We start from the raw sequence: 19,261 nt of genomic DNA, 5'->3' as shown, positions 1-19,261 counted from the left end.
ATACTATAGAATTTCTAGCGCATAATATATAGGTTCCAAAATACTTGTTGAATTAAAGCACAGAATATGATAAAATTAGGATTTGAGGAATATTATTTTAGGGATGCAAAAATGGGGAAGAATAATTCTAAGAAAGGAAAAGAAAACCAGCTTGTTTGATAAACACTCTGGCACTGACTAATACAGACATTGGCCTTAATACTACAAATTATCTACCTGTGTAACATATTTCCAAACAACCAAACAAATCATCGTTGTTATCTTGCTGCATATATGTTAAATGAGACAAAGTCCATATTAGTAATAAAGGTCTGGTTTAGGCAATACAAATAAATGCAGCAAGTCAATAAAAGGCCTTGTGAGTATGCAGTATTCCAAATCTAGGACAAAATAAAATAATTCTCAAATGGGGCACTAGGTACCTCCATTACTTTCCTCAAAGTAACTAACAACAACTTGTGAATGTACTGCTGCTGAATTTGATTCTCTTAATGTAGAAATCAATCTAAAAAGCAGTTTCAAACATCATAACTAGTCAATACTATGCTTTGTCTACAGAAATTGAACTCAGAGCAGACCAAATGTAATGGATAGCAGATAAAGAATCTACATAAAAGAGAATAAGTCTATGACAGCATTGTGATTCGACAGCATTGTGACGCTCCAGCATAGGTAGAGCAAATGAGAAGAAACCACCACTTGAGAACTCCACGGCTCTGTGTGCCATGCTCTGTAAACAGAAAAGCATTAAACAAACAACGGTTATCTTCTTATACAGCTTTCATATTCCCCAGGGTTCAGCCCTCAATTTTTTCTCCTACAATTCATCCATTTTGATAACTTACACCAAAAATTGACAGTTGATGCCCATGTTAATTATTTTCAGCCCCATGCTCTCGAGTTACAGATAACGAATGATCTCTGTCTTCACTTTAGCTCTATACCTATAAAATCTCCACCCAAATACAGGCATTCCCAATGGTTCAGACTCAAAATGACTAAATCCAAAATCATAATTATAGCTCCCCAAGTTGAGTACCTCCAGAAAATCTTTTTTATTTCTGTCAATGGCATTATTATTCTTAGTCATGACTCCTTCCTTTCCTTTGTGCTCATATTCTTTTACGAATTTCACGTCTCCTACAATTATACCCTCCTTTCTACTGTCACTGTCCCGTACCTGCAACCCAACTCAGGCCTGATAACTTCCTATCTGGAACACTTGAATTGTTGGTTTCTCAGTCTCACTCCATTCCTCCCTCCTGTTCTCTTTCCTGCGACTCCAAGTGAAGGAGCAAGGAGATTAATATAAGGGCAGTGACTTGAGACAGAACCAGGGCAAGTGTCATCCAATGCAGAGAAGAGGTTGAAGTGTATACTACATTGGTTCTGACAAAGGGGAACAGGAGCTGCCCTATGAAGTGGGTCCTCAATGGCACAAGGGGCCAGGAGCTACAACACTGCCCCTAAAAAAATCCACACACACCACCTCCACAGAGACCACCATCAAATGCAACCATATGAAGCAAAGTAAGGCCAGAGCCATCTCTTCTCTCTTTAAAGTTTCATACAGTGAGAACTGCCACCACTGCCTAATCTTCTTCCCCCAACACCAAAAGGGCTAGCTAGAGAAGGGAGAGGGAACGTATTTTAGAGCCAAATTACATCTCTTCTTAAATCTAAGCAGCTGGGAACTAATAGCTTCAACATTTCTTCAGGGAGAATGAGAATGATTATCATTTTTTGTTGCTTTCTTTTGTTTTGTAAATGATTGAAACCTGTCTTAATTCTGGAGTAAGTTTTCTCTAGCAATCAAAAGTGGCAGAAAAATTATGACATCAAACCAAGACATTATTAAAGGACTGCACTTCAGAGGGAAGCGTTTTACACAGTATGTCTGGTGATCCATTAAGGAAAAAATAAAACCATTCCCTATCTACACCTCAGAGTTGCAATTCCTCCATATACTAGTTGTACTGCTTTTCCAATCTTCTCTCTCCATACATTCCTAAAATCCTAGTACTTCACCTTTCCTGACCAGTCTGCTAAAGATCCCTCCAAATAACGTGCACATTAACATCTGCATGGCTTTGCTCCCATCTGGATTGTCCTTCCCTTCAGCCTATGCAGACCCTAATTATATTTAAAGGATGGATTCTACTGCCACATCTTCCTTCAAATCTTCCCTCATCAAAAGCACAAAAATAATTTCTCATGTAAATGAAAACACAGTGCATTCATACATCATCAAGTACACAGTTGCAGCCCTCCATTCAACTATGGATGTTCCCTGCAGGTTCAGAAATGCAATCACATTTCTCAATAGCCTTTTGAATGATCTCTACTTGCAAGGAAGAGGAACCTCACCGTGGACTGAATCAAACTTCTTAAATCGCAAGCAATATGGTAATAATAAATAGTATGTAAATCTAACAAATACACTCTCTACTACATTTATAGTCATTCCTGCAAAGGCTGTTCAGAGGTTCTCAGTGAGGATGAGGCCCACTGGGTTTACACAATGAGCCAGGGACTGAACAGCATTGAGAGGGTGCGAACCAGGTTGTAAGAAGACCTGTAATGTACAAGACAGTACAGAACAACAAAAAAGTCTCATTCTGCTGGATACTCATCTAGGTTAAAAAAAAAAAAAACACCTGCTTTTATAATTACCTTGGCTTAAATTCTATTTTACATATTATCTTCCTGTAAATTAAAGAAGGTTTAAGAGAAGTACTTCCTATACTTTTGCTCATTAACATGCCCATGACCTTTGTTAAGTCTTCACATAAACTGGCAAACTTTGTTTTCATGCTAAAAAGAATACTGATTGGAGATGAAAGAAAAAGGAAAGGATTTAAAGAAGATCTATGTGTATATATGTAAAAAGCCATCACCAAAGAGTAAATAACTGTGTAAGAATGGTGGGGGGAGGGGAGCCATGATGAACTTGATTATGTCCACGATTAACCAGGGGGAAAAAATAGCTGAGTCCTCTTGTGGGTTTCCAGTTGGCAATGCTGATGTAGGCTAATCTGGCTGCTGTCCAAGGTTTTTCTTGGGGGTGGGGGTAAAAGGGGTAGTTGTCATAAAGCTACTGAGAATGGAATAGCCTAGGAGTAGATTAAAGGGGGGAATGTAAAACTAGACATTTGTTTACAAGATTGTTTTAATTAAGAAGTGCTTGTACAAATTAAATTCACACTCACATATACAGTAATTACAATTACAGACTACAATATCTGTTGGCTTTTTTGAGGAAAAAAGTAACACAGGTTATTTGACTTTTAGCAACTCTTACTCATTAGAGAGAATACTGTATTTAAAGTTAGCACAGTCACAAAATTCCTCTTAATTCAAGCACTTAATTTTTTCCCAGAGTTGTTTCTTTTTCTGACACAGTACTACAGGACCAATTCACACTTCAAAATTGTTTCAATCGAGTGAGAAGTGGTTTCGCTCTTACTGGAGCTCATCAGCTGTAGGCAACTGGTCAAGAAACACTTTTTATTTGCCTTAAAACTAACCATTATCCACCATGCATTTTATTTCTTTTCAAAGAACTCACAATTTTACAAAATTATTTCCATACAAGAGCCTTATAAATGAAAACAATGTCTTCAACAGCTTTTGGTACTATTTCTTGTTTCCCAGAAATTAGCAATATAAACAACAAAAGAACTTAAGCTTACTCAATAAATGTAAATACAAATGGATCCAATCCACAGATATTTGGTAACAGATTATCAAACACACAAGCTTCATACAAAAGTACCAAGTCAGAAATACATTTCTAAACTAGATTATTAATTCATTCATTCACCAAACATACAATGAGCATGTATTATGTGCAGTCACTGTACTATGTGCTGGGAACACGGCAGTGAATAAAACAGACATCTCTTACAGAGTATACATTCTGATGTAGTTGGTCAACATATAAAAATCTACATTAAATCTTTTATTCTTTGTGTTTACAGTATTTTAATTGGAAGGTCTGTCAGCATTTCATCAGAAGTCATATAAGATATGAATGTGTGTTTAAGTGCAACAGAAACATCTCACTCAGTTCATCATAAGTATTATTTACAACTACAAATTTTTAAAATTACAAATTGTACCATGAGTCTCAAATAGTACCAGCTGTACACGTCTCAAATAATGTCCATTAAGATAACCAAGATGAGCCTGTGAAAGACTACTGTTCCTAATATAATGGTTTACTGTCCTCTGAAGGAAAAGTATGTACTTCCAAAGGTCTTCTACACATTCCCCAAGTACACTTTGAAAACAGTATAAACAAAATAACTTATCTTTCTGACCAGTTCTAACAAGGTTCTGATGTAGCAATTAAAGTTAGAAGCAATAAATAAAATTTTAAAAATCATCCATAGTCCAACACAATCTGATGACAAACCCCAAATATCTGATTTCTGAGAGATATTAAACTTTAAAATACACACACTTTCTTGGATAAAAATTTTTTAAAACAGAATAAAATAAATAGAACAGAAAAGAATCCATGTTATGAAACATGAAAACTTTGTTTCACATAGTGAAAATCTGACACTGAAGTTCATATAAGGTGAATTTGTGCAAATCAAATTCTACTTTTAAAAGATTAAAAACTCAGCTGGCTATTTCCAAGAATTCTAGATTAACTGTATCAAAAGGAAGACATATTTGTAGCCACATTTTAACTAAGCTTTTGGGTAGATTTTAATTTTAATATATTGTGTTTCCTTTATGTGAAATATATCACTAGATCTTAAAAGTTGCCTTTAGTCACCAGTCTAAAAAGTACATTATATGAAGCCAAGGTCAATTATCCCTGTAGGGGTTTGCTTAGCTTTGTACTCAAGGTCCAGGAAATTGTGAATTTTATAGTTTGCGCACTGTCACACACACAAAAAGATGTTGAGTAGACTCAGGGCAACAGACGCAGCAAGACTATTTGTGCTCCAAGATAGTATAAATCCTGTGATACAGTAACAGGAGAAATTATGATTTATCAAGATTCCAGAAAAAAGAGGGTTAAGTGGCTATCACATATCAACGGATATCACATTATCAAGTTTTACATCATATTATCAGTTTGGTATCTTAGATCCATGCAATTTTACATATCTCTAGTAAGTTTTAAAGCAGAAAGTTATCAATATAGAACTCTCACTCATTCTGAAGCTACTTGTATAGAACTCACCAAATGAATTTTAATGAGTCTAAGAAAACATCAAGAGTATTTTCAAGGACACAAATGAACTGATTTACAAAACAGAGACAGACTCACAGATACAGAAAATAAACATAGTTACCAGAGGGGAAGCGGGTGGGGAGGAATAAATTGGGAGATGAGGATTTGTAGATACCAACTACTGTATATAAAATAGGTAAATGACAAGGTCTTACTGTATAGTACAGGGAACTATGTTCAATACCTTGTAATAGCCTATAATTTAAAAATATGAAAAGTAATAAATATATATGTATAACTGAATCACTATCCTGTATACCAGAAATTTAACACATTATAAATCAACTATACTTAAATTTTTTAAAAAAAAGTTTTTCAGCTAATTTCCCCCCCAAAGCTGGGGGGAAAAAAGGGGAATAATTGATAACTTAAAAAAAAAAAAGTGTTAAGTCTGCCTTATATTAAGTTCTGGTTAATGTTTAAATTTTGAAGCCACCTTTGGCCTGGGCTTGGTTAATTTGGTATGACATAGTTTACCAAAAAATTAAATTATTCATTAGCTACTACATCCCTAAAGTAGGCTAAAAGTTCATGTGTCTTAATGACAGACTACACTCACAATCCAATCAATACTTCCCTTTGCTGGGTTTGATTTCCACTGTGTCTATTGCCCCTTGACACCAATACTTTTTCTTTTGTTTACTTCTTAGCCCAGATTTTTAAAATCTCAGTAGCTGAGAAATAAAGTTCAAAGGTGATGTTTGAAGTAATATAAGATTAGAGGGTTATTTGCAAATTTAAATTATCTATGATCCCAAAGTTGCCCTGAAATGGCATCTGCAACACTGTAAGCCCAGTGACATGTTTACGAGAAATTTAAGAATCAGCTTTAATTATTTAAAACTAGAGATAAGGGATAAAAGATAAACCTAAATTTTGTTGAAAGAAAAGAAACAATTTCAGGTTAAGGAGTCTCACTTTAACATGAAACTGTTAGGTTAATTTGAAAAACTAGTACAAATTAGTCATTTTTCAAAGGGAAAAATGATTTTTCTAAATCTCTAAATAAATAATGTTGCTTTGACCCACCACTTCTTCTTATAGAGTATACTTCTCTGTTTTACCTTCATTCCAGATGTCAGCATGTAGCTGTAAATAGATGGTTTTAAACTGAATATACTAAGCAATCATCATCGGCTACGCTGTCATTGTGTAACATCAAAGAACTCTTTAATTTATGGGTGAAGAAACTAAAAGGTTAAAGAGTGGTTACTGTGTTACACCATTCCTTTCCTGTTAGCAATAAATAAGACTGAAATACCAATGACACTCTGTGGAATCTCCACTGTTTAAAGGAAGCTCTGAGTTTATATGCAGGTATTCTAATTAGACAAGGTCCTTTAAAAAGAATAAAACCGAATAAACACAATCCATGCATTTCCAGGGAATAAAACCAATATAAACAGAAGCTAGGCATTTCCAGGTAGAATCTTCAGTAATTATATATACTTCCCCATTACAATGTAATAAGGAATTTTAATTCTTTACACTGCAAAATTTATTAATCACTCAGTATCTTCACTGCGTTTAAAATAACAAGGAAGGGGAGAGAAAAAAAAAAGAACTAGGCCAATAATCATTGTTTTCTATCTGTGTAATGATGGATAAAGAACTGGAAAGTAGCTGTATAGAGAACAGTATACTTTATACACAAGCAGATAGTTCAGTTTCACTATCAATATCTCCTGAACCTTAATCTTTCCCACAAGATCAACCTTGGAAACATGAAGGTATACCCACAACTAGTGTACCTAAACACAATTGATTTTTTTTGACTACCAGCACACTTGAAACACTTCCACTTATTTGCTGTACATTTTCCTTAAGAAAACTTCCTATCTATCATTTTGAAAGAATTTTTTTTAAAAAAGCTAAGCAACAGCTGCTTAGCTGCCAAATGCCTGGGGTTGCATGGCATTTCTATACTATGCAATTCCCCTCGGTAACAAGATTATCGAATCAAAAATAATCCAGATGTTCCAACTCCAAATACGGGCCTCTTCTCTCTAAACAAAATCAAGATGTAAATATTAGCTAAAGTTATTAAATTGTTAACAGTCGAGCAATAACTACACCTGTACTGTTCCCCAATATCGCTACTAAGGAACATGTAGAAGGGGTTACAAGTTTGATAGAGACCCAAATTTGAAATACGTTTCCTACTAACCAAGGTTTATCAAATGCCTTGATGTCCTTGGAAGAAAGACAACATAAACACAAAGAACAATTTCCCTCGTATCCACAATCCCAAAGAATCGTCTCTAAATTACCTAAAATCACTGTAATAGAAGTATTTGGAAGAGGGTAAAAAGTAGTTAACAGTAAACATAAAACACGAACACAGTCAACTTGGAGACGAAAAGAGAAATAGGCGATTAAGTCTAGGAAGGACCGGCGAGCAGGTGGGGCTTAGCTGCATGGGGAGATCAGGCAAGCGGCCCAAATGCTGCTACTCTCCAGGCACCGCTCTGGAGGCGCGGCCCCCACGACTCCCGGCCACCCCTCGGCCTCCTCCTCCCCTAGAGGCCTGGGACTGAGAGAGGGAGGGAGAGGAGGGGACCCCGAACTCCATCCCCCAGCGCTCGCCTCCCGCCCCCGGAAAGCGAGGTGGGGATCCGCCCCGGGGGCAGCGGGACGGCGCGGGGAGGTGGGCAGCCCGCCGCGCCGCCAATGAGACTCCCCGGTCCGCCCCGGGCGCCCCTCAAGCACTTACCCCACTTCTCCGAGCCTCAGGCCACACCCCTAACGAGGCCGCTGGAACTCGGGTTCAGGAGCCAACTTCTCCATAGCGGGGTCCCGCAGACCAGGAAGGGCCAGGAGACGGCGGCGGGGAACTGGGCCGACACCGCGCTCCCTCCGCGGCGGCTTCCCAAACCCCCGCGGAGCTGACACATCAACAAAGATGGCGGCGACGCTGAAGCCGGCCCCGCTACAGCTGAGGGGGCGGGGCTCCCTAGAGGAGCCAATCAGAGCGGTGCGGGCGGTGTGACGCAACGCACCTTGAGGCCAGGGTAACCTGCCTGCAGTGGGCGGGGCCGGCGCCGCGCCTTCTCCGGCCCCCGGAGCGCTGGGCCCTGCGCTTAGACTCGCTGGGCACCCACGCACGGGCGTATCCGGCCAGCCGGCTCTCCAGACTGTATTGCCGTCCTACCTGTCACGCCCCTCCCCGACCCGAGCTGGTTATTGCCTCCTGTAGGACGCGCTCCTTGGAGAGAATCGCTCTTTACCCTTTGGCCCTTAGTCCTAATTAGTCAGAGGCATAAAGTAATAAAAGAGAATTTGAAATTGTGACTTCCCAGCTCTGATGCGTAAATCTTGCACTTGACGTGGGCGTCAGCAGGAACACCCTACCTGCCCGTCTCACAGTTCATCTCTGGAGGAGGCTCTGAGGGTTTCCATAACACTGCGTTCGTGTCCACCGCGTGGCACGTACTGCCATTGTTTAATAATAAACTTGGTGCCTTGTCTCTGGTACCCGGCTGTGGTCCTCTCCCAGCTGGGTATCCCAGCACTCAGCATGGGGTTTGACACGTAAGAGCTGCTCAATAATTATCAAAAATAAATCAAAAGTGTATTGGGAAAAGGTGTATCGGATACAGTTACCTAATCGCGTCTGGAGAAGGAGAGCAGTTTCAGTCTGTGGAGGTTTTTGGTAATCTACTCTGCCCAGTGAAGTGCTGTTCTTTGATTTGGGACTTACGATGCACAACTCATGACTGAATATAGTTAATTCTGACAAGTCGTTAATTCAAGAATTTATAAAGCAAAACTTCTTCCCATTCTGTTAAGCTTCTTTCATACAAACTGCTGGCAAAAAATAAAAACCCACCAAAACCAAAAACAAACAAAACACTTAAAAATCAACATTGTGTAACTGTTCCTCTTTCCTTTTCAACAGGAAATGGCACCTCCGTCCTTAAATAAAGATACTGATCAAAACACATTATGCAGTTAAAGTGTGACAGTAAAGAGATGACTTTAAAACAGTTGACAAAACATTCCTATTGAGATGTTATCCAAGGGGAAAAACAAAAAAAGAACTAAGCTTTTTCAGTATGCATATTGTTAGTAATAACATTCGGTGTCATTTCTGAAATATATATTGTATTAGTATAAAGTATACATGTCTTTGAGAACCAAGATTTTCAGTATTGCCAAAAGGAAATACAAATATAAAAATCAAAGAAATTAAGTAAAAACATTGCAATCTTAAATTTGAATTTAGGAATATAAGTATGAACTCAAAGTGCATTTTTTTCCATTAAAAAAGTCTGTCCACCGAAAAGGCCTGGAACAATGATCAACCCAAGCACACCCCTATTCTCCTATCATCTCTAAATATAATTTCCCACTAAAAGCCACCTGGACTCCTCTTGGAGCCCAAGGGTTGAATCTACATCTGGGGTAAGAAATGTACAAGATAGCCTAGGACATATTGGTTATACCAGAAAGAAAAAAAAAAAAAAAAAGAAAGCAAAGATAATAGGAGTTGTGTCAAAAAGACTGAGGAGTAAATTCAAAGGTGTTCCCACTGGTCAAAGACAGGACAATTTAAGTGTCCAAGAAGAACAGCAATTGAGACACATCTACTATGTTAAAAATCAATGAGTGCGTTGATTTTTTAAAATGTCCTTTGGTCACCTTTGGAGAATGTCAAGGAATCATCACATTCTGCAAACTGATAAATGAATCAACCATCCTACCTCTTGTATTGCAAACTGAACCTCGATCAAATACTTGATGTGGGAAAGTTCTTCACAGAATTTCAAGTAATAAATGCAGAGGAAAAGACAGACTATCACCATTTTGGAAACCATAATGAAATAATGGATCTAGGTAATGATCATCAGTAAACCCAGAATCATTAGCTAAAAAGCTGATGGAAAACTTTCCAGTGCATAGGTGGGGCTGACAACACTAGAACCTGCTAAGTTAATTCTAAAATTCCCCAAAGAGAAACAAGTAGGTATCAAGTGCCTTCTGATGTGGAGCAATAGAGGAACACACCACCACCTGTGAAACATTTTTGCCAGGGAAGAAGTAATCAATAAAACTGCTTGTGAGAAAAACTGCAGTTACTTCAATATATAAGTTGTAAGAAAATGGAAAGATTAAAAGAGAAATCTCTTCTTAAAATACACCACTGAACCCAAATGTAGGATCTCATTTGACCATACCAACTGTTAAACATCACTTGAGATTATTTGGAAAATTTAAATACTAACTTTGTGATATTAAGAAATTATTTTTAAAGGTGGGATAAATTTTGGTGATTTTTTTAAAAGTCATACTCTTTTAAAGACAGAAACTTAAGTATATATGGATTTTAAAATTACAATATCCCAGAATGTAAGAATGTGCTCAAAAAATAATAATAAAAACATCCCCACATTGATAAGGACATATCAAAGTGTTACTGGAAAACTGGGTTTGCCTCTTGGTGAGTGCCGAATCAAAAGACACAACCAAGACAAAGCAGGGAGAAGGAAGGATTTATGATTACTTGCAGCAAGTAAGGAGAACACCAGGGATCCTTCCCAAAGCAGCGTCTCCCCAAACAGCAAAATTGGGGAGGTTTTAAGCTAAGAGTATATGCATATTCATGAAGGGGCTTGAGCAGAGAATTCAGCACAGAATTGGGGCAAAAGCCAACACAGTTTAAGCTTTAGTTGATTGAAGTCAGGAGGGTCAACGTCATCGTTCTATGCTCCACCTAGGTCTTAGTTCTTGCTGAACTCAAAGAGATATTATGTATATCCCTTGAGGAGGAACTAGGGTTCTGCTTTACTATGTTACCCGCCAGGGTTCTTGGATTCCTTGGTCAATAGAAATTGACAAAGGTCAAATGAGAAATTCAGGCAAGAGTTTATTGGGATTTGTGCTGGCAGCGAAAACAAGTAACAGGTTCTCTTGCTCATTCCCTGAGTGGGAGGGGTAGGCTGGTTCCTTAACTGGAGTGAAGGTTGGGGCAGATTAGTGGGTTGGGCCATAAGGGTGGCTTAGGTGGTCTGCCACCCCCTTGGTGGTGCTGTGTGCATGGATCATGCCCAGTACCCTGCTTTTGCTCAGGACACCTCAGAAGTGGCAGCTGGGTTTTTGGTCTTTTTGTATCTTGTTGATCAATATTTGTCCCAACTGTGAGTGCCTGCAGTTAATTTTAGTCCCTTATAGTTTCTGTTTTCTATTGTTCCAGGAAACATTTGTCCAGGTGCAAGCATGTCAGCAAAGGGTCCCAGGTCCCAGCCTGTCTCAATTGCACTGTTGTTTGACTGCCTTTTCTGTTTCTGCATTCCTTTGTTCCCTTAAGATCATAAATTACTGAGATCTGTTCAAGGGCAAGCATTGTATCCAGGCTTAGATCACACAATGGCTTAGGCCAAAATGGCTTCTCTTATGTCAAGAGAGCCATTCCCGCTTCTCTTACAATGGGGACCCCCTAACCTATCTGCGTACAAAAGGAGAACAAAAAAGAACTGAAAGGAAGCACTCCCAAAGTTGGAACAAGGAAATAAAGGTGTTGGATTACAACCCAAAGTATAAAATATCTGAGTCCCTACTGATATATAGAGATGATTGAATATGTTAATAAATAGGAGAGACTAATCTTACATGCAAAAGAATCCTAAATAATTTCTGTAGGTACTCTACCCTTAAGGAAGGGAAGCATAACTCCCCTTCCTTAGGTGTAGACTGCAAATAATGACTTCTTCCAAAGTGTGTACTATAAAGGGAGGAGGAAAAAAGAATAACTTTTTAGTAGAGGAACCTGACAAATGCTAGCCAGACAATCATGGAAAGTATCAACTGTCACAAAAAATGTTTGGATAATGTACACTTCATATGATGCCATACAAATAACATGTTACTTCTGTAGTCTTCCTTCTAATAACCCATAACTACAGTTTTATCATGAGAAAAACACTAGACAAATTCCATCAATGGGGTATCTTACGATAATGCCTCACCAATATTCCTGGAAACCGTGAAAGTCATCAGAATAAGGAAAGTCTGAAAACCTACCACAGCCAAGAAGAGCCTAAGGAGACACTGTTGCCAGAGAACAGGTTCCTGTCTTGCTCATAAAAATTCAAGAGCAGGCATAGTAAAGTGAAAACAAGTTTATTTAGAGAGATACACAGTTGAGAGACAAAGAGCAGGCAGTCTCAGAAGGCAAGAGAGCAAGCAACCCCAAGGTGAGAGGTTGTTAGTTTTTACAGGCTCAGTAATTTCATATTCCAGCATCATTCCAACTATTTTGCGGAAGAGGTGGGGATTTCTAGGAATTGTCCCCTTTCCCCCACCCACTTTTTGACTGTTTATGGTCAGCCTAGGAACTGTCCTGGCTCCTGTGTGTTTGCCATGAGGCTCAAGGTCTACTGGAAGTCAAATCTTTCCCGATCTCCGTGCTAACCAGTTTGTCCTGTTCTCTATTGCTGTGTCATTCCTTCAGTGGTTGTGCCCTGCCCCCTTCTCTCCTATCTCAGCATCACAACTAAATAAAGTGTGTTATCCTGAATGGGATCCTGGCTCAGAAATAGGGAAAACTGGGTGTGGCTTCTCAATCTATTCTGTCTATCTAAAACTGTCCTAAAAATAAAATCTATTTAAAAAGAAAAAAATATACAAGTTAGAACCTGCTTCAAAACAATGGGGGGGGGAGAGTATCTGGGGTACAGATGCAGACAAGATTGACCATAATTTGATAATGTTGAAACTGGGTGATGGGTACCTAGGAATACCATTTTTCTTCTGAATTTTTTTTAAAGATCATAATTCAAAAAAAGTTTTAAAAATTTTTAAATTTAAACAATATCAACCTATAATTACATGCTTTCAGGAGAAAAGTGATCCCACTTAGTTTCCGAGAGCAGGCAGAAGCAGTGAATTAATTTGAAAAACCTTTTTAACACTTTAGGTGGTTAACATGACCCAAGTTACCTCCGTGGAGACAAGGTCTGCATCTTTGCCCTTGGAGCTCCCAGGAACTGCTTTCTAGAAGAAGCTAGAACAACCGCTATCTTACGGTTTTGCAGGGCACCGCCTGCAGTGCGCAGCTTTTGTACCAGCGCTGGAGCTCAAGGACGCGCCTCGCGGGCCAGAGCGCGGCTCCCCGACGCACACGGAGGACGCACGTGGGCGCGCACTGCGCAGGCGCCGCGCTGGCGGCTGGGCTCTGGGAGTGGGCGCAGCGAGCGCAGCGGGGCTTGCAGGGCTCCTGGGAACCGGGGGACGCCACCACGGCCAGGCTTCAGAGACAGGTCGAGGTAGGCTGTCCTTTTGCCTCTTTCCAGGTCGGGGGTTCCCAGGCACCTGAGGGGAGAGGAAAGGACTGAGTGAGGGCTATGGGAGCTTTGGTCGTTGGGGGCCGGACGTTCGGTGCTGGACGTTGAGGTCGGGCGTTGAGGTCAGGCGTTGAGCGGGTACCAGGGTCCAGGAAGTGGAGAGCGTATGGAAGGTTAGAGAAGCCCTGGGACCCTTGGCCTGGGAAGGGAAGGTCTAGGATTGGAGGTTTCGGTGGGGGAGGGTTCTGTATTGGGGGAGGGGCGAAAGGCGTGGGAGTTGAGCTGTGGGCAAGCGGGACCTTGCAGTAGGTTTGGAAAGTAGTTAGGTCTTCCAGGCATCGCTCTCCAAAGTGTGGCCATCCACCTGCTTCCCGTTCAGGGGCCTCTTTACCCTTCACTCTAAAAGAATCTGGTTTGTGGATTCAGAGCCTTCGTTTAACTAAAAGCTATGGTGCAAACAATATTAATACTTTTTAGGCTTTTTTCCCCCTACTTCCTGCCTCCTGTAGTAAGGAAGGTGCACTGCAGCATTCGCTTAGATATAGGTAAGCACTGGTTCGTTAAACAGGTATTCGTAGCGTGTCTGTTGTGTGCCGGTCGCTTTTCTTGGCACTCAGGCCGTGCTATAAATATGCTTGCCCTGTTGGCCTCTGGAGTTAAAGAGCATTCTTCTAGTTCCCTTACTGAGCCATGAGGGCGTTGAATGCACAATTGCACGGCGAAAGAATACGCCCTGGAATTTCATCTCAGCTGTGTAAGGGCACTGGTCCTTGTGAGTTTGGCAAGTTACTTCTTCTTCTCAGGGCTTTCTTCCTTATCTGTGGGAATAAGAAGAAATAGGAATACTTTTATCCTCAAATTATTTCCGTTTTCAGCGTGCAAACCAGTTCCACATAAGTGGAAGAAATTCCTTGCGTGTGGGAGTGGTATAGAAGTGAAACAGAAATAACAGCTGTCTTACAAGGATTTAGTCAGCACCTGCCTCTGTGCAAGGTAGTTTACATATAGTCTCACATTTAATCCTCATGACTAGGTGTTATGAGGAAGTTACTACTGCTGGCCTCATTTTATGGTCACTGAATCCTAGAAAGATGAAGTGAGTTGCCCGAGCTAGCGTAGCTAAGTGAGGAAGATAAGATTGCTCAGACTTGAGTCTGACCGACTTTAAAGCTCATGTACCACTGAGTTTCATAGCTTTAAAACTGAGTGTTTCCTTTGAATAGCCATTCTCTGAATATGTGAGGTTACCAGGAAGACAAAAGCAAACAGAGAAGAAAAAAAAAAACTGCAGTTAAGTATCTGCTGCGTGTACTTTTGATATTAAAGAAATTAAGTGAATGTGGGTTTACTCTAGCCTCTAGGCTGTGGTCTCCTGGAAAGAAAGGAGAGGTCTTACATAACTGTTTATAGTGTATTCTGGGATGCTCCTGACTTCAGAGAGGAAGGTTGCAAAGTTCTAAGGGAGTAAAAGAAAGGTCTTGCCCCTGGGGGACCTTGAAGTCTTCCTGGGGCCAATTCATGAAGCACAGAACAAAAGGACAACACAAAACCAAGAAGACCTTTTTGTCTGCAGAACTGTAGAAGTTAGTTACTTTCATTCCACTGCTCTTTTTTTGCGTCAGTGATTCTCAAGAGAGGTTTGGGACCCCTCCCCCCCATTAACCTCTTGTGTTTGCTTAAGGAAACACATAACTACTGTGGATTTGAGGATGATTATAAATACATTTTATCCATCACTCTTAGCGTGTGAAAAACAGAACATTGTATATAGGGGATCTTCTTGTTTTAAAATTGGGTGGAGTGTAGCCCGTGAAGTGTCATGACCCCCGAAGCAACATCTGTCACACCCCTGTATCTGTACCTGTATACCAGAAGTCTGCAACCCAAGGTTGGGAAACCCAGTATTATGAGATAGGGCCTGTCCACTCCAGATTCAAATATTGACAGTAATTGACCCAGTGATTGACACAGGATGAAGCCAAGTAAGGATAAATGCAGATTCTTACAGTGATTTTTTTTTTAATGTTGAAATTCAGCCTTAAAAGCCTGTTCTGTACCCCAGTTGTGGTAGTTACATAAATCTATACATGTGTTAAAACTCGTAGAACTGTAAACCAAAGGGGAAAAAGTTATGGTAGGATAAATACGTATTTAAAAAAAATTAAATTCCAAAAGATTTTAGGTGACTGCAGGTTTTCTGTGTGCTCAGAATAGTCCCAGCTGCCCTCGGAAAGCTAGTGCATAGGTGGAAGTATTGTTTGGAGGCAGGGATACCCTGTGCTCAGTTTGGAGAGTCCTGTCTATATGAGGGTTTCTGATGAACTAGAGAAAATACTGAGTTGTGAGACGTCTGCAGTGTGTTACATCAGCTGGTGAAGGACCTGGAGGAAAGTGGCCATTTCAGATGCTTGAAAGGTTGTGGTCACAGGGCAGCAACAGGAGTTAGTCGGTTGGGAAGAGAACCATTTTTATAAAGAAGTATGCAGTACCATTGGCTGTCCAAAATTAAAGGACATTAGAAGCTTCTAGCTATAAGACAGGTCAAGATGTCTGTTTGTCCTGGCCCTTGTAATGAAAATTCCTGAATAGGGTGAGGCCAGTGAGGTAAACCAAATTCTAGTCTAATATTCCACCCAAGGTGAAGCTTCTTGTAAGCTGACATGCTTTTTATTTGCTGCTTACACTTTACATTACCTCCAAGACTGAGTCTGTTGTTGTTCCTAAAGTCAAATATAGTTATTTTTGGACTTTGGAAGAGTATGAGGTAAGATGTGAAGTATTGCTGTGAAATTTCAGTAAACCTCCCAGCATGATGTACGTCTCCATTCTAGACCTCCAGGTGTAATTTCAGACCAGGAGTTTAATTTTCCCTGTCCAGGTTGTCAGGAAAACAGTGCAGTCGTGCATTTTAAATAGTTTTATCATATGAATATCTTTTGAACGCCTGGTTGTACAAAACACCATGGTTGGTGCTGTAAGAAATGAGAGGGGGGTTTTTTTGTTAATTTTTTTTTGATAAGATATGGTGCCTGCCCTCAAGCAACTTAAAATAACTGCCTACGGGTAACTAATACAGGGTAGTGAGGATCTAGGGATTGACCGTCAGCCTTGCTAAATAAGGACAAAGTTAGGAAGGCTGTTTCAGGAGTTAAAGGCAGTGTATTGAGGGTCCCAATGGTGTTTTGAGAAGGTGTCTAGTTTTGTGGTTTAAATGTTATTGTGATCTTTTACTTTGTTTAGAATTAACCACACTTTAGGAAAAAAGGTTGAATTGAATATACAATGGTATTTTAATATTTAAAATGCTGTTTTCTATAAGAGTAATTCATCCTTAAGTATAATTTAGAAAATAAAAAAGGCAGTGAAAGATATTTTATTATCAACCTACCTACCCCAGAATACTCTTTGTTATTTAAATTTTAATGTATTTCATTCATCTTTTTTACATGAAGTTTTGTTCTTTTTCAGTTATTACATTGACTATATAGTGTTTTTCTGATTTTTCATTTGCTGTTCTAACAGACATTTTACAGTGGTTTTGAGAACTAGGATTCTAAATGGTAATGTCATATTCTGTTTACTAGAGGCATCACAACTTTCTTTTTCCTTTTTTTCTTTTGCTATTTTAAATGGACATTTATACATGCCATATTTTTTGATACTTAGGATTGTGTCAGTGGGATGATTTCTAGAAATAGGCTTGTCAGGTGAGTGGCCAGGAACATTTCAAAGAATATATTTTATGTGTATATATGTATACACACACACATACGTATCTTCAGGTTATTCCCAGAAAATATTTCTCAGAAAGAGCATTTTAATTTATATTCCCTTCAGTAACGTGTCCTTTTTAATTGCACCATGCTATTTAGAAAATAATATATAGCTATTTCAATTTGAATTTTTAAATTACAAATGAGGTTGACTGTTTTCCCCCTTACGTTTGTCAACTAATCTTTATCCTTTGTACATTCTGTTCGTGCCTTTTGCTCATTTATTTTATTGGCATCAGGGTATACAGAACAGAAAACCCATAGGTTTTTTTGTCTGATGGCACAGTAGGTCTGTGCATAGGCCCATCAGGGCTGCTGCGAGCAGTCTAGGACACTGCCCTGACACCAGACTGCATTTTCCACTCCACCGTCCGGAGAGTGTGCTGCTTTCTTATGCTTATTGCTTCCTGATGCAGCGTGGGTGATTTATCTCCAGGCTTTAGGTTGCAAGACGAAAGGGCTGAAAGACCCTGCTAGCCAAATCTGTCCCTGTTCATCAGGAAAGCACAGAACTTTCGGAGAAGCTCCACTTAGGAGAACTCTGATTATTACGGTCAGTGTTGTCTCTAACTCAAGTTGGCAAATCGGAGAAGGTGGGGTTTGGGTCAGTCACCAACACTGTCTGGTATGGTATGTGGGTCTTTTTATTATTTACTCCACTTTTTCAAAGGTAATGACATTTGTCACACATCTTTGTGTTAATGCTTATTTCTTGACCTCTTTACTACTTTTTTTTTGAAATAAGTTTTGAATTGTTCATATAGTCGTGCTTGCTATCATTCCCTTTTTGATACTTTATCACTTTTAAACTAAAAATCAAAACCCTTCTACCCCCCACCCCCCAGTGTGTTTGTTGCACACTGATTATGTGGGAAGCAAAATCTGAGATGGAGGTTTGTGTAGTGTGATGAGTGAACATGATCTGGTTGGTATAGTTTTTGTTTTTGTTTTTGTTTTTTTGAGTTAGTTGAAGTGAACTTCCAGTATATGCTCAGTGTTGGAAAAATGAACATTCTTGGTTGTATTGGTCCCTATTAGATCAAGTTTATTGTGTTAGTAAAATATTTCTTAGCACTGCTTGTTTTCTGTCTGTTGACTAGTAGCTAAAGCAGGAGTGTCCTTATAGTGAATGAATTTCTCCTCCAATCAGTGTTTACTTTATACATGTCAAGGTGATGTCATTATGAGTCAGAGAGTCCTGGCTGCTTTCTCTCCTGGGAGGGTTTCTTTTATCACTGTAAAATAATATTTCTTTGTCCTAATATTTTCTACCTTGAGTTCTATTTTATCTGCTATTAATACCGGCATTCCACCTTTATTTTGGTTATCCGCATAGCACATGTTTTAGTCTTTTTATTTTCAACCTTACCATATATTTTGTTTTTGTGTGTGCCCTTTGTGCTTAACATCTAGCTGGATGTTTTTCTCCATTGGGCTATCCTTTTCTCTTTTAACTGAGACTGAATCATTGATACTTAGATTACTTGGTCTTGATTCTGCTATCTTACTGGATAAGATTTTCTATTTACCATACTTGAATTTTTTTTCTCTCTTGGATTGTGATTTTAAAGTTACATGTTGTTTGTATTCTTGTGATAGTTGCCCTAATAATTTTTTAGTGATTTTTTTTTTTTACTAAAGTTAGTTGATTTACATTGTTTCAGGTGCACAACAGAATGATTTGGTTATACATGTATGTATATTCTTTTTCAGATTCTTTTCCATTACAGGTTATTACAGGATATTGAATAGAGTTCCCTGTGCTATAACAGTAAGTCCTTGTTTACCTATGTTATATATAGTAGTTTGTATCTGTTAATCCCAAATTCCTGATTTATCCCTCCACCTTCCCTTTCCCTTTTGGTAACCATGAGTTTGTTTTCTATGTCTGTGAGTCTGTTTCTGTTTTGTAATAAGTAAGTTCCTTTGTATCATTTTTTTAGATTCCACAT

General features: G+C 39.2%; 1 protein-coding gene across 1 annotated transcript in view; it reads right to left on the bottom strand.

Annotated features, from left to right (window-relative positions):
- Window positions 1–8,138, bottom strand: part of CCDC186 (coiled-coil domain containing 186) — a 41,241-nt gene extending 33,103 nt beyond the window's left edge. Inside the window, exon 1 of the mRNA XM_074373586.1 lies at window positions 7,968–8,138. The gene's annotated coding sequence lies outside the window, so the exon portion shown is untranslated. The remainder of the gene's footprint in view (window positions 1–7,967) is intronic.
- Between the last annotated feature and the right edge of the window lie 11,123 nt (window positions 8,139–19,261).

The sequence above is a fragment of the Camelus bactrianus genome, chromosome 11 (assembly GCF_048773025.1).
Source record: "Camelus bactrianus isolate YW-2024 breed Bactrian camel chromosome 11, ASM4877302v1, whole genome shotgun sequence".
NCBI classification, from domain to species: Eukaryota; Metazoa; Chordata; class Mammalia; order Artiodactyla; family Camelidae; genus Camelus; species Camelus bactrianus.
The sequence above is the reverse complement of the archived record's forward strand: the minus strand, read 5'-3'. Positions and strand labels throughout refer to the sequence as shown.